Genomic DNA, 12,380 nt, shown 5'->3' on the forward strand with positions numbered 1-12,380 from the left:
TTGCAATCTTGGTGTTGTTAAATTAAATAAGCAGGAGACAATTGGCCTGGGGCTGTCTCATACTTTGAGGTCCTACATAACAAACCGCAACCTAATCTAGTACATAAACAAGCCAAAACCTAACTTAGGAGTATATTTTCTTCTTTGCAAGTAGCTAAGTTTTAACCAATCACAAACAGCTGACACTCAAGCCAATCACAGGGAGCCAACTGATCAGATCATGCTCAAATAAGGCAGATGCCTCAACACGCCATGGCCCAGAAAGGCAAATGCCTAGCCGAAGTCAATCAGCTGATTTTTTCTTTTTTTCTTCTGTGTTCACCCTATAAAAGCTTACTGCTCACACTGCTGGGTGGAGCTCCCTAAAACCTGTTCTGGTTCTGAGTGTTGCTCAATTCATGAGTTGTTCTTTGATCAAATAAAGTCTGTTAAATGAATTTGTCTAAAATTCTTCTATAACAGTATCTCTGGCTTCCCTGCTGACTGCCCTGCCTTAGTGGTCACTGGAGGTAGAGCTATCACTTTTGGCATTAGCTGTGACAGGAAACATCACCCCAGGCAGCCAGGATAGAAAAGGAAAATGGCAGACAGCACAGGTTTCCAAGGGCTAGCTTGTCATTCATGAATCTTTTAAGCATGCTTTCTGTAGTGGGTTCAATGGTTACACCTCAGAAAGATATGTCTATGTCCAATCTCTTGGAACCCACGAACATGATCTTATTTGGAAAAAGGGATTTTGCTGATGTCATTAAATTAAAGGTCTTGAGATGAGATCATTCTGGATTATCCAGGTGACCCCTAAACTCAATGACAAATATCCTTATGAAAGACACAGGGATCAGCCTGACCAACATGGAGAAACCCCTTCTCTATTAAAAATACAAAATTAGTCTGCCGTTGTGGTGCATGCCTGTAATCCCAGCTACTCAGGAAGCTGAGGCAAGAGAACCGTTTGAATCTGGGAGGTGGAGGTTGCGGTGAGCCAACATCACGCCATTGCCCTCCAGCCTGGGCCACAAGAGAGAAAAAAGAGAACGGTACAGGGGTGAGATATAGAGAGACAGATATGAAAGACATATAGAGACTAAAGCAAGTATTGGAATTACACAGCCGCAAACCAAGGAATGCCTGGAGCCACCAGAAGCTGGAAGAGGCAGGAAAGGATTTTTCTTTAATAGTCTGTGGAGGGGACATTGGCCTGCCAACACCTCAGCTTGACTTCTGGCCTCCAGAACTAGAGGAGAATAAATTTCTGTTGTTTTCCATCACCCAGTTTATGATAATTTTTAAGGCAGCCCTAAGAAATGAATACACTTTCAAAGAAATGGACTGAACACCTTCTCCATGCCAGACACCAGTGATACATCAGTAAACCAAACAAAGGCCCTACTCTCATGGAGCTTATTTTACAAAGAAAAAAGAGATTATACACTGCCAAACAGACAAACAAAAAAAAATTTTTTTGAGAGTGAAAAGTCCTGCAAATAAATATGTCAAACATGGCCCTGTGGTAAAGATCATATACCTAGAAAACTGTAAAGACCCCTCCAAAAGACACCTAAATTTGATAAATGAATTCAGCAAAGTTTCAGGTTACAAAATCAATGTACAGAAATCAGTAGCACTGCCATACCCCAACAAAGACCAAGGTGAAAATAAAATTAAGAACTCAATCTCTTTTACAATAGCTGCAAAAAAAAAAAAAAAAAAAAAAAAAAAAAAAAAAACTAGGAATATACTTAACCAAGGAGGTGAAAGACCTCCTAATACAAGGAGAACTACAAAACACTGCTGAAAGGAATCATGGATGACACAAATAAATGGAAACACATGTTCACAGAATGGAAGAACCAATATCATGAAAATGACCATACTGCCCAAAGCAATATACAGATTCAATGCAGTTTCTATCAAAATATCAGCATCATTTCTCACAGAATTTTAAAAAACCTAAAATTCATATTCAACCAAAAAAGAGCCCTAATATCCAAAGCAATTCTAAACAAAAAGAACAAATTTGAAGGCATCACATTACCTGACTTCAAGCTATACTACAAAGTTATAGTTACCAAATAGCATGTATTGGTATAAAAGTAGATACATAGAACAATGGAACAGAATAGTGAACCCAGAAAGAAAGAAAGACAAATACTTGCAACCAACTGATCTTTGACAAAGCATACAAAAACATAAATTGAAGAAAGGACATCCTATGTAATAAATGGTGCTGGGAAAACTGAATAGCCACATTTAGAAGAATGAATGAAACTGGATCCGTCTCTCTCACTGTATAAAAAATCAACTCAAGATAGATCAAAGACTTAAATCTAAGACTTGAAACCATAAAAATTCTAGAAGAAAACCTAGGAAAAACTTTCTTCTGGATACTGACCTAGGCAAAGATCTTATGACCACAAAAGCAAAAGCAACAACAACAAAAATAAAAGGGACCTAATTAAACTAAAAATCTTCTGCACAGCAAAACACATAATCATCAGAGTAAACAGACAGCTCACAGAATGGGAGAAAATATTTGCAAACTTTGCATCAGACAAAGGATTAATGTCCAGAATAGATATTTCTTAAAAGAAGACATATAGATGGCCAACAAACATGAAAAACTGTTCAATATCACTAATCATCAGGGAAACACAAATTAAAACCACAATGAAATACCACCTTACCCCTGCCAGACTGGCCACTATTAAAAAGTCAAAGAACAATAGATGCTGGTGTGAATGTGGTGAAAAGAGAGCACGTTTACACTGCTGGTGGGAATGTAAATTAGATCAACCTCTATAGAAAACAGAATTGAGATTTCTTAAAGAACTAAAAGTAGATCTACCACTCAATCAAGAAATCCCACTACTGGGTATCTACTCAAAGGAAAAGAAGTCATTATATCCAAAAAACACTTGGCCAGGCGCTGTGGCTCACGCCTGTAATCCCAGCACTTTGGGAGGCCGAGGCGGGCGGATCACGAAGTCAGGAGATCGAGACCATCCTGGCTAATACAGTGAAACCCTGTCTCTACTAAAAATACAAAAATAAATTAGCCGGACGTAGTGGTGGGCGCCTGTAGTCCCAGCTACTCGGGAGGTTGAGGCAGGAGAATGATGTGAACCTGGGAGGCGGAGCTTGCAGTGAGCCGAGATCGCACCACTGCACTCCAGCCTGGGTGACAGAGTGCGACTCCATCTCAAAAAAACAAAACAAAACAAACAAAGAAACAAAAAACACTTGCAAGCATGTTTATTGCAGCACAATTCATGATTGCAAAGATAGAAAACCAACCTAAGTGCCCATCAACTTATGAAAGGATAAAGAATATGTGGTATAAATACACCATGGAATACTACTCAGCCATTAAAAAAGAACAAAACAATGTCTTTTGCAGCAACTTGGATGGAACTGGAAGCCACTATTCTAAGTGAAGTAACTCGGGAATAGAAAACCAAAAACTGTATGTTCTCACTTATAAGTGAGAGCTAAACTATGGGCACACGAAGGTATACAGAGTGGAATAAGGAACTCTGGAGACTCAGAACGGAAAGGGTGGGAGGAGGGTGAGGAATAAAAAAAACCTACATATTGGGTACAATATACATTACTCAGGTGACAGGTGCACTAAAATCTCAGACTTCAGCACTATGCAATTCATCCACATAACCAAAAACCGCCTATACCCCAAAGGCTATTGAAATTTAAAAATTTTAAATAGAAACATTTACCAATATTTAAAACATAATTGAGGGATGCAACTCGAGACAGGATTATTAGGCAAGAGTAGGTGACATTTTAGCTGATTCCATCCAGAAATACCCAGAAAAATTTGAGAAGAATCTTAGGGGCGTTGGACTTTTTAAGAGGTCAGTGTAAAGCCAGAAAAAAAATGCCATTTTGCAACCATTACTTTGTGCCTTTAAAATCCCCAAAATTGTTTTTCAAACTATACTATTTGGAACCCTAAGATGTGTCACTAAAACCTGTGCGGGAGCCACACACAGCTGGAGGGGGGCTGGAGGAGACTCAGGCAGGGTTCTTTGTCCCTGATATCTCTGTTAATCAGAGCAGCTATATGCCCTCCAACTTTCTATATTATAGCTTCCATGTAAGCTTTTGCCTAAGAAACTGTTTTGCAACTGAGAAAATTTGAAAACCACTGCCCTAAGTTGATGTAGCCTAGGAAATGTGAAATTACACTAACGTAGAGAATGTTTTATCCAGGGCCTTCTACGTTTCAAAGTACAGCCATTAGTTCATCAGGATGTACATAGACTAAACAAGGACATAGAATGTTTTCTCCTTCCTCCTGGATTCCTGTCTCCCTTTAATTGAGAGCCATTCCTCAAGGAAGGAGACTTTACTTAACTGAAAAATACATATTGATTATCTGAGTTTTTTTTAACTCATTATACAATCGTTCATGTTTTCACACTTTGCCTAAATATTTTTTGAAGAATCCCTACCCTGTGTAACATGCTACAGTTGCTTCACAGCTGTGCTAAAATAAAGTCAAGGAGGCAGACAAATAGAACTTCCTGTTAGCTGGTGATAGGGCTTGGATGTTTGTCCCCTCCAAATCTCATGTTGAAATAATGCCCAATGTTGGAGGTGGGGCCTGGTGGGAAGAGATTGGATCATGGGAGCAGATGCTTCATGAGTGGTTTAGCACCATCCCCTTGGTGATGAGTGAGTTCTTGCTCAGTTGGTTCATGTGAGATGTGATTGTTTAAAAGACTCTGGGACCTCCCCCTTCTCTCTCTCTTGCTCCCACTCTCACCATGTGACATCATCTGCTCTCCCTTTGCCTTCTGCCGTGATTATAAGCTTCCTAAGACCCTCGCTAGAAGTAGATTCTGGAGCCATGCTTGTACAGCCTGCAGAACTGTGAGCCAATTAAACCTCTTTTCTTTACAAGTTACCTAGTTTCAGATACTCCTTTATAGCAATGCAGAAACTGACTAACACAGAAAATTAGTACTGAGCAGAGGGATGTTGCTATAAAGATACCTGAAAATGAAATGTGGCACATATACACCATGGAATACTATGCAGCCATAAAAAATGATGAGTTCATGTCCTTTGTAGGGACATGGATGAAACTGGAAACCATCATTCTCAATAAACTATCTCAAGGACAAAAAACCAAACACCGCATGTTCTCACTCATAGGTGGGAATTGAACAATGAGAACATATGGACACAGGAAGGGGAACATCACACACCAGGGACTGTTGTGGGGGGGGAGGGGGGAGGGATAGCATTAGGAGATATACCTAATGCTAAATGACGAGTTGGTGGGTGCAGCACACCAACATGGCACATGTGTACATATGTAACAAACCTGCACATTGTACACATGTACCCTAAAACTTAAAGTATAATAATAATATAAAAAAAAAGATACCTGAAAATGTGAAAGTGGCTTTTAGTAATGGGCAGAGGTTGGAAGAGTTTGAAGGACTCAGTAGACAGGAAGATGAAGGAAAGTTTGGAACGTCTTAGAAAGTTAAGTGGTTGTGACCAAAATGGTGATCGAAATACGGAGTGAAAATGAGCCTGATGAAGTAAGGAAGATGGGAGTGAGGAACTTATTGGGAACTGGAGTTAAGGTCACCCATGTTAGACCCTAGCAAAGAATGTGGTTGGGTTGGATTCATGACCTAGAGATCTGTGGAAGTTTGAATTTAAGAGTGATGACCTAAGATATTTGGCAGAAGAAATTTATAAGCAGCAAAGTGGTCCAAGATGTGACCTGGATGCTTCCAACAACCTACGATTAGATACAGGAGTGAAGAAATGACTTAAAGTTGGAATTTATAATGAAAAGGGAAGCAGAGCAAAAAAATGGAAAAGTTTGCCTCCTGGCCATGTGGTAAAGAAAGCAAAAGCATTTTCAGGAAAGGAATCCAAGCAGGCTATGTTGTAGAGATTCGCATGACTAAAAGGGAGGCCAAGTGCTAATAATATCCAAGACAATGGATGAAGGGCTTTGAAGGCATTTCAGAAGTTTTCAGGGCAGCCTCCCCTCAGAGGCCCAGAGGCCTAGGAGGAAAGCATGATGTTGGTGGCCAGGCCCAGGGCCCTCCTGGGTGCAGTGTCCCCTGAGCAGCCTTGGGACACTGCACCCCACATTCTGACTAGTCCAGTTTCAGCTTCAGCTCAAAAAGGCCCAGGTCCAGCTTGGACCACCATTCTGGAGGGTGCAAGCCATAAGCCTTGGTGGCTGCCATATGATGTTAAGCCTGAAGATGCTCACAATGCAAGAATGAAGGAGGCTTGGTGGCTTCCACCTAGATTTCAGAAGATGTATGGAAAAGCCTGGGTGCCCGGCAGAAGACTGCCATAGGAGTGGAGCCCTCATAGAGAAGCACTATTAGGGCAATACTAAGAGGAAATGCGGGTTTGGAGCCCCCACACAGCATCTCCACCAGCGCACTGCCTAGTGGAGTTGCAGGAAGGAAGCCTAGTGGAGTTGCAGAATGGTAGATTCACTGGCAGCTTGCACCCTTTACCTAGAAAAGCTACACTCTCTCAACTCCAACCTGTGAGAGCAGCCACATAGCCTGCACCCTGCAAAACCACAGCAGTGGGGCTTCCCAGAACCTTGAGATCCCAAGCCTCACAAGAAGATGTGGGACATGAAGTCAAGAATTATGTTAAAGCTCTAAAATGTAATGCCTGCACTGCTGAGTTTCTGACTTGGTTAGGGCCCGTTATCCCTTCTTTTGGCCAATTTCTTCCTTTTGGAATGTATACCCAATGCCTCTACCACCATTGTATCTTGGAAGTACATAACTTATTTTTTATCTGATAGGCACATAGTTGAAAGAGCTATTTCAACTTTTTAGTTAGGCTGGGACTTTTTAGTTAGGCTGGGACTTTTTAGTTAGGCTGGACTGAATTAAGAATTGGGGGAACTATCATGAATGTATGACTGTATTTCAAAATGTGAAAAGGTCATGAGATTTGGGGGGCCCTCACCAGAAGCAGAATACTCTCAAGTACTTCTTTATAGTGATACAAAAACTGACTAACAAAGCTAGTAATCTTCTCCACTCTACAATCATTGACAAATTAAAAAAAAAGTGGCAGTAGAGTAAATTCAGTGGATTTAGCTGGGCTAATTTTAGTCTGCATTTTCTGTAACAGAAAAAAAAATCAGGATTAATAGTGGCATAAACAAGAGAGAAGGACACTTTAATTCCCCTCCCTAAAAAGTCGTGTAGTCAGGCCACAACCACCATGGCACTCTAAGTGTTAGGACCCAGGTTCCTGTCTCACCTTGTGGTTCTGCCATGCAGAGTTTCTATCCCAAGATCACCTCGTGTTTCAAAAGAGCTACTTGAGCGCCAACCATGTAATCCAAATTTCTGTCAATAGGAAGGATGAAGTAGGGGGAAAGGACATGCCTTCTCACTTTAAAGACACTTGCTTGAAATTGCAACCTGTACTTCATTTTACACCTCATTGGCCAAAACTTAACCATGTGGCCAAACCCAGCTGCAGGAAGTTGAGAAATGTAGTCTTTTTTCCAAGTAGTCATGTGCCAGCTTAAAATTAGGTATTGTATTGCTGACCCCTGTGTACCTCAGTAGCCTCATCTCACTGTGCTCACCCCCCACTCTTTGAGCTCTGCCACACTGGCCTGCTCCCAGTGCCTTGATTAGATCAGGCTCCCTTACAACAGAGAGTCTTTGTATGTTCTCTTTTGTTGTCTGAGCCACTCTTCTCCCGTGGCCTACCCTCCTTATCTATCTATTAATAAACCCCATCTATCCTTCAGATCTGACTCAAAACAACACCTTCAGAGGAAAACCTTCCTTTACCTCAAACTAGGTCGAATGCCCCACTATACAGTCTCAGGGAGCATACCCTTCTTGTTTGTAGTACTTATCACTGTTATAGTTTGACATTTACTTGTATGGTTAGTTGATTAATGATTATCTCCTCCTTCAGGCAGTAAGTCAGTCTTATTCACTACTGTATCTCTAGCACTTTGCTTAATACCTGGTGCTTAGAAGGTGTCCAGTAAATATGAGTTAAACAAGTTAATACCATTTAAAAGTCTGCTTTACAAACATGGTGCAAAGTTCCCCCAAAAAAAGTATTTTTGGGGCAAAAGACATGAACAGAAACTTCTCAAAAGAAGACATAAATGTGGCTAGCAAGCATATGAAAAAATGCTCAACATCACTAATCATTAGAGAAATGCAAATCAAAACTGCATGAGACACCATTTCACACTAGTCAGAATAGCTATTATTAAAAAAATTCAAAAAATAACAGAGACTGGTGAGGTTGCAGAGAAAAGGAATGTTTATACACGCTGATGGGAATGTAAATTAGTTCTGTCACTGTGGAAAGCAGTTTGGAGACATCTCAAAGAACTTAAAAATATCACTGGACCCAGCAATCCCATTACTTGATATATACCCAAAGGACTATAAATCATTCTGCCATAAAGACACCTGTATACATGCATTCACTGCAGCACTATTCACAATAGCAAAGACATGGAATCAACCTAGATGCTTACTAACAGTAGATTGGATAGAGAAAATGTGGTATATATACATCATGGAATACTATGCAGCCATAAAAAAGAATGAAATTATGTACTTTGCAGCAACATGGATGGAGCTGGAAGCCATTATCCTAAGCAAATTAATTTAGGAACAGAAAACCAAATACTGCATGTTCTCACTTATAAATAGGAGCCAAACATTGGGTGCTCATGGACATAAAGATGGCAACAACAGACACTGGGGCCTACTTGAGAGTGGAAGGTGGGAGGAGGGTGAAAAAATCATTTGTACACCAAACTCTAGTGACATGCCATTTACTCATAACCATGTAACAAACCTGTGCACATATCCCCTTCAACCTAAAATAAAAGTTAGAAGGTAAACAAAAACATATTTGTGATAAATATAAGATGTATAAGATGTGTGACTAATTACAAAGGTTTTTTTTTCCATTTAGCTTGCCTAAATTATGATTGTATACAAAATAAAAATATGAATATTTTCTTGTCCATAATCTGGAAACTCTGAAGCTTTTTTGGGGAAGAGGGATATGGAGTGGTTGCTTATATTAGTGAATTTGGGCATGAGGCAGTGGGGGAGTTTTATTTCTATTTTTAATCTTCCCAGGTGTTTTCTCCTTTATTCCCAAGCTCCTTTGCAGGTGTCTTTAAATTTTTGCATTGAGTCATCCTTGAATACATTTCCTAAATATACTCTAATCAAAGTAGCAGCCTTCCTTTAGTATTTCAGCCAGTCTGATGTCATTCTAACAATATAGACAACAATTTCATCCCTCTAACTTCAACAGTCTTCTATCTGCAGCTTTATTGAAAAATCCCCTGATGTGTAATTTACCAGCACTTTCTGTTTAGAGGTGATGGTAATAGGCCTTGTTCAGGGAATCAAAACTGAACAACTCCCAACACTAATCTTTTACTGGAGTTGAGTCACATCTTTCTGTATTTCTTTTGTGTAAAAAACCATGAAAAATAAAATGACTATGGGAGAGAGAAAAAATAATCAAGAGCTGACTATATTTGTGGTGTTTTCCAACTGTGGCTTCTACACGACTTCTTTGTTAAATTATCTTGAATCACATTGTCCTTAATAATGATGAAATGATAATAGAGTCATAGCAAATATTTATTGAGTGCTTACTATATGCCAAGCAGAGCCATCAAAATAAAACACTAAGGAACACTATGCTAACCTAATACTGTAAAACCAAACACACTAGAATGCCCTATGTTTGAAACTCACTGTGTCTGGCAACATACACTATGTATATATAAATTACATACAAAATCTTCTACCAGCAAATTGGTAAGCATGAATCATAAGATTTCTTGAGCTCTTCTCCTTCCACATCCAAATTTTGATATGTGTTATGGATACTCTTCCTCCTCACTTGAGTTTCAGATTATTAACTCAAGCTACCTCCTTGGGTTTTCACTGACTTATTTCTCAAGTGTCTTTCATCTAATGTATTGATAAGCAACTCACGGCCAACAGACTTCATGCAGCCCACCTGGCTTTGTGACGCTGTCCACAATACAACTTCAGAAACAATAAGTGAAAATATTCACACTGATAAATGATATTCCCGCTCATATATACATATTTGTAAAACCCTGTCCATGTTTTCTCTTGCCTTCAGGTCTCTACACATTCTGTCCCTCTGTCTGAAACCTGCAGCCTGCTTCTGCCTAGCAAATTCTCAACCATCTATCACATCTCAGCTTTCGTATCTCTCTAAATCCAGGTATCTAGTCAGTAATCATTTACCATACTATGTTATGAAAGTGATATACATTTGTCTGTAATGCCCAGTGGATTATACGCTTTAGAACAGTGAGGACTGTGTTTTCTCTTGGTTTATTTTCTGCATCAAAAGCAACCAAAATAAGTATTCATGTTCGTATGTATTTAAAAATGTATTGACTATTTATTATAGACCTGGACAATAACTATGGAGGTATGCTTTCAACACTGATTAATGGCCTGCTCTGAGTTGCCCAGTTCTAAAACATAAACCACAAATTCTGCATTTGTTGCAAAAGCAACAGCTATACAATCCTGTGGATATAAACAAAACCAACCTACCTATCCCAATTCCAAAATAAATTAACACTTCTGGATTTCTTGCCATCAATTGTATCTTCAGTAAGTAATTTGTTGGAGAGAATGGTAGAATTATGGTAGTTTATTCATGTGATAATTTATTTAAATATATAAATAGACTGATCATGTTTCTTATCTGCTCAAAACTTCCAGTGATCCCTTAATATCTGTAAAATAATAGTCCATATTTCTGAGGCTGATATTTAAGGCTAGTCATAATCTTTCACCTTCCTACCCTTTCAGCCCTTTCTTCCCAACCCATCACAGTCAGTATTCTAGGCAAATCAATTTGTTATTCCCTAATATGTGCAATCTTTGATCATAATGATAATAACCAACCCACAAAGAGTCTTCATTATATGCCAGCCCCTCTTCTAAGTGCTTTACATGTGTTAACTCATTTAATCTTTACAAAAACATTGTCAGGTGGCTATCACTATTATCCCTGTTTTAGAAATGAAGAACTTGAGGCACCTTGCTTAAGGTCCCACAGTATGTAGGAAAGCCTGGCTGTGATCCCAGACAAGTTTAGCTCCAGGGCAATGTTCTGAATCATTACGCTCCCTGCTTCCCTATTCTCTTCCTTCTGCCTGTCCCCACCTCTGCATTTCTGAATCCCATATACAGCCTTCAAGTCTCAACTTAAATGGTACCTTCTCTATAAAGACTTTCTTGATCTCCCACTATCCTTGTTTCTCCTGAAATCCCCTAGCCTCTTGCCAATATTTAGCTTCTAATAGAGCTGACTTTCTAACTTGTCTATATTTCAATGCATTTGCCTTTGCCTCACCTGAGGTAAGCTGCTTAAAGTCAGAAGTTTATTTCATTATTGATCTTTGTTTCAACTCCAGTACACATAGTTTGTAGTTTCATTCATAACAGGTATGTCATAATTTTTTTTTTGGAAATTGAAGAAGAAAGTATAGAGGCAAACAATGAAAAAAGAATGTGATAAATGGATTATCCTCTGATATTTTATTATATTTTAATACCATATTCAAAGCCACTGAAGACATTTGTCCGAATAAAATAAATTCTAATAAACTGAGAAAACTATCTAAGACTTTTCTTCTCCATGCCTCTGTATCATTTTTCCCAATCACCCTTTTGTTTTCTGACAAATATCTACCTTAATGACTATCCTTAAGGACTGAGCTTAAATGTCACTTCCACCCAAGGCTGTTCTTGAGGCTGTCCATCTAATAACCCCAGGGATGATGAGATTTCTTCTGTACCTCCTATGGCACTTCTGCCTAACATTACATAGTCCATTGGATTGTGTTGAGGTGTTTACTTGACTTCTCATTAGGCTGGGAGTAGAGGGCCATGGACTTCATCTTTATGTGGCTGGAGGAATTAGCAGAGGAACCCTGTCCCCACACTCACAGCCTTTAATCAGACAAAACCCCATTGCTAAGTATAGACTATAACCTAGGCTGCACCCATCCCAGAGTAACAAAAAACTGTCATTCTGTACTACTCTGGTGGTTATGAATGCCTAGAGCTGCTCTGGGCAGGTTTCTCACTAATAAAGAAAATGTTCTTACTTCAATATCAGTTTAGACTTTACCATTTCTGAGAATAACATTAATACTTTCTCTTAGAAGCTGTTGCTTACATTATAGGTTAGCCAGTACTATGGTTTGAATTTTTATCCCCTCCAAAACTCATTTTGAAATTATTTGCCAATATGACCAAATTAAGAAGTGACACTTTTAAGAAGCCATG

The sequence above is a fragment of the Symphalangus syndactylus genome, chromosome 10 (assembly GCF_028878055.3).
Source record: "Symphalangus syndactylus isolate Jambi chromosome 10, NHGRI_mSymSyn1-v2.1_pri, whole genome shotgun sequence".
NCBI classification, from domain to species: Eukaryota; Metazoa; Chordata; class Mammalia; order Primates; family Hylobatidae; genus Symphalangus; species Symphalangus syndactylus.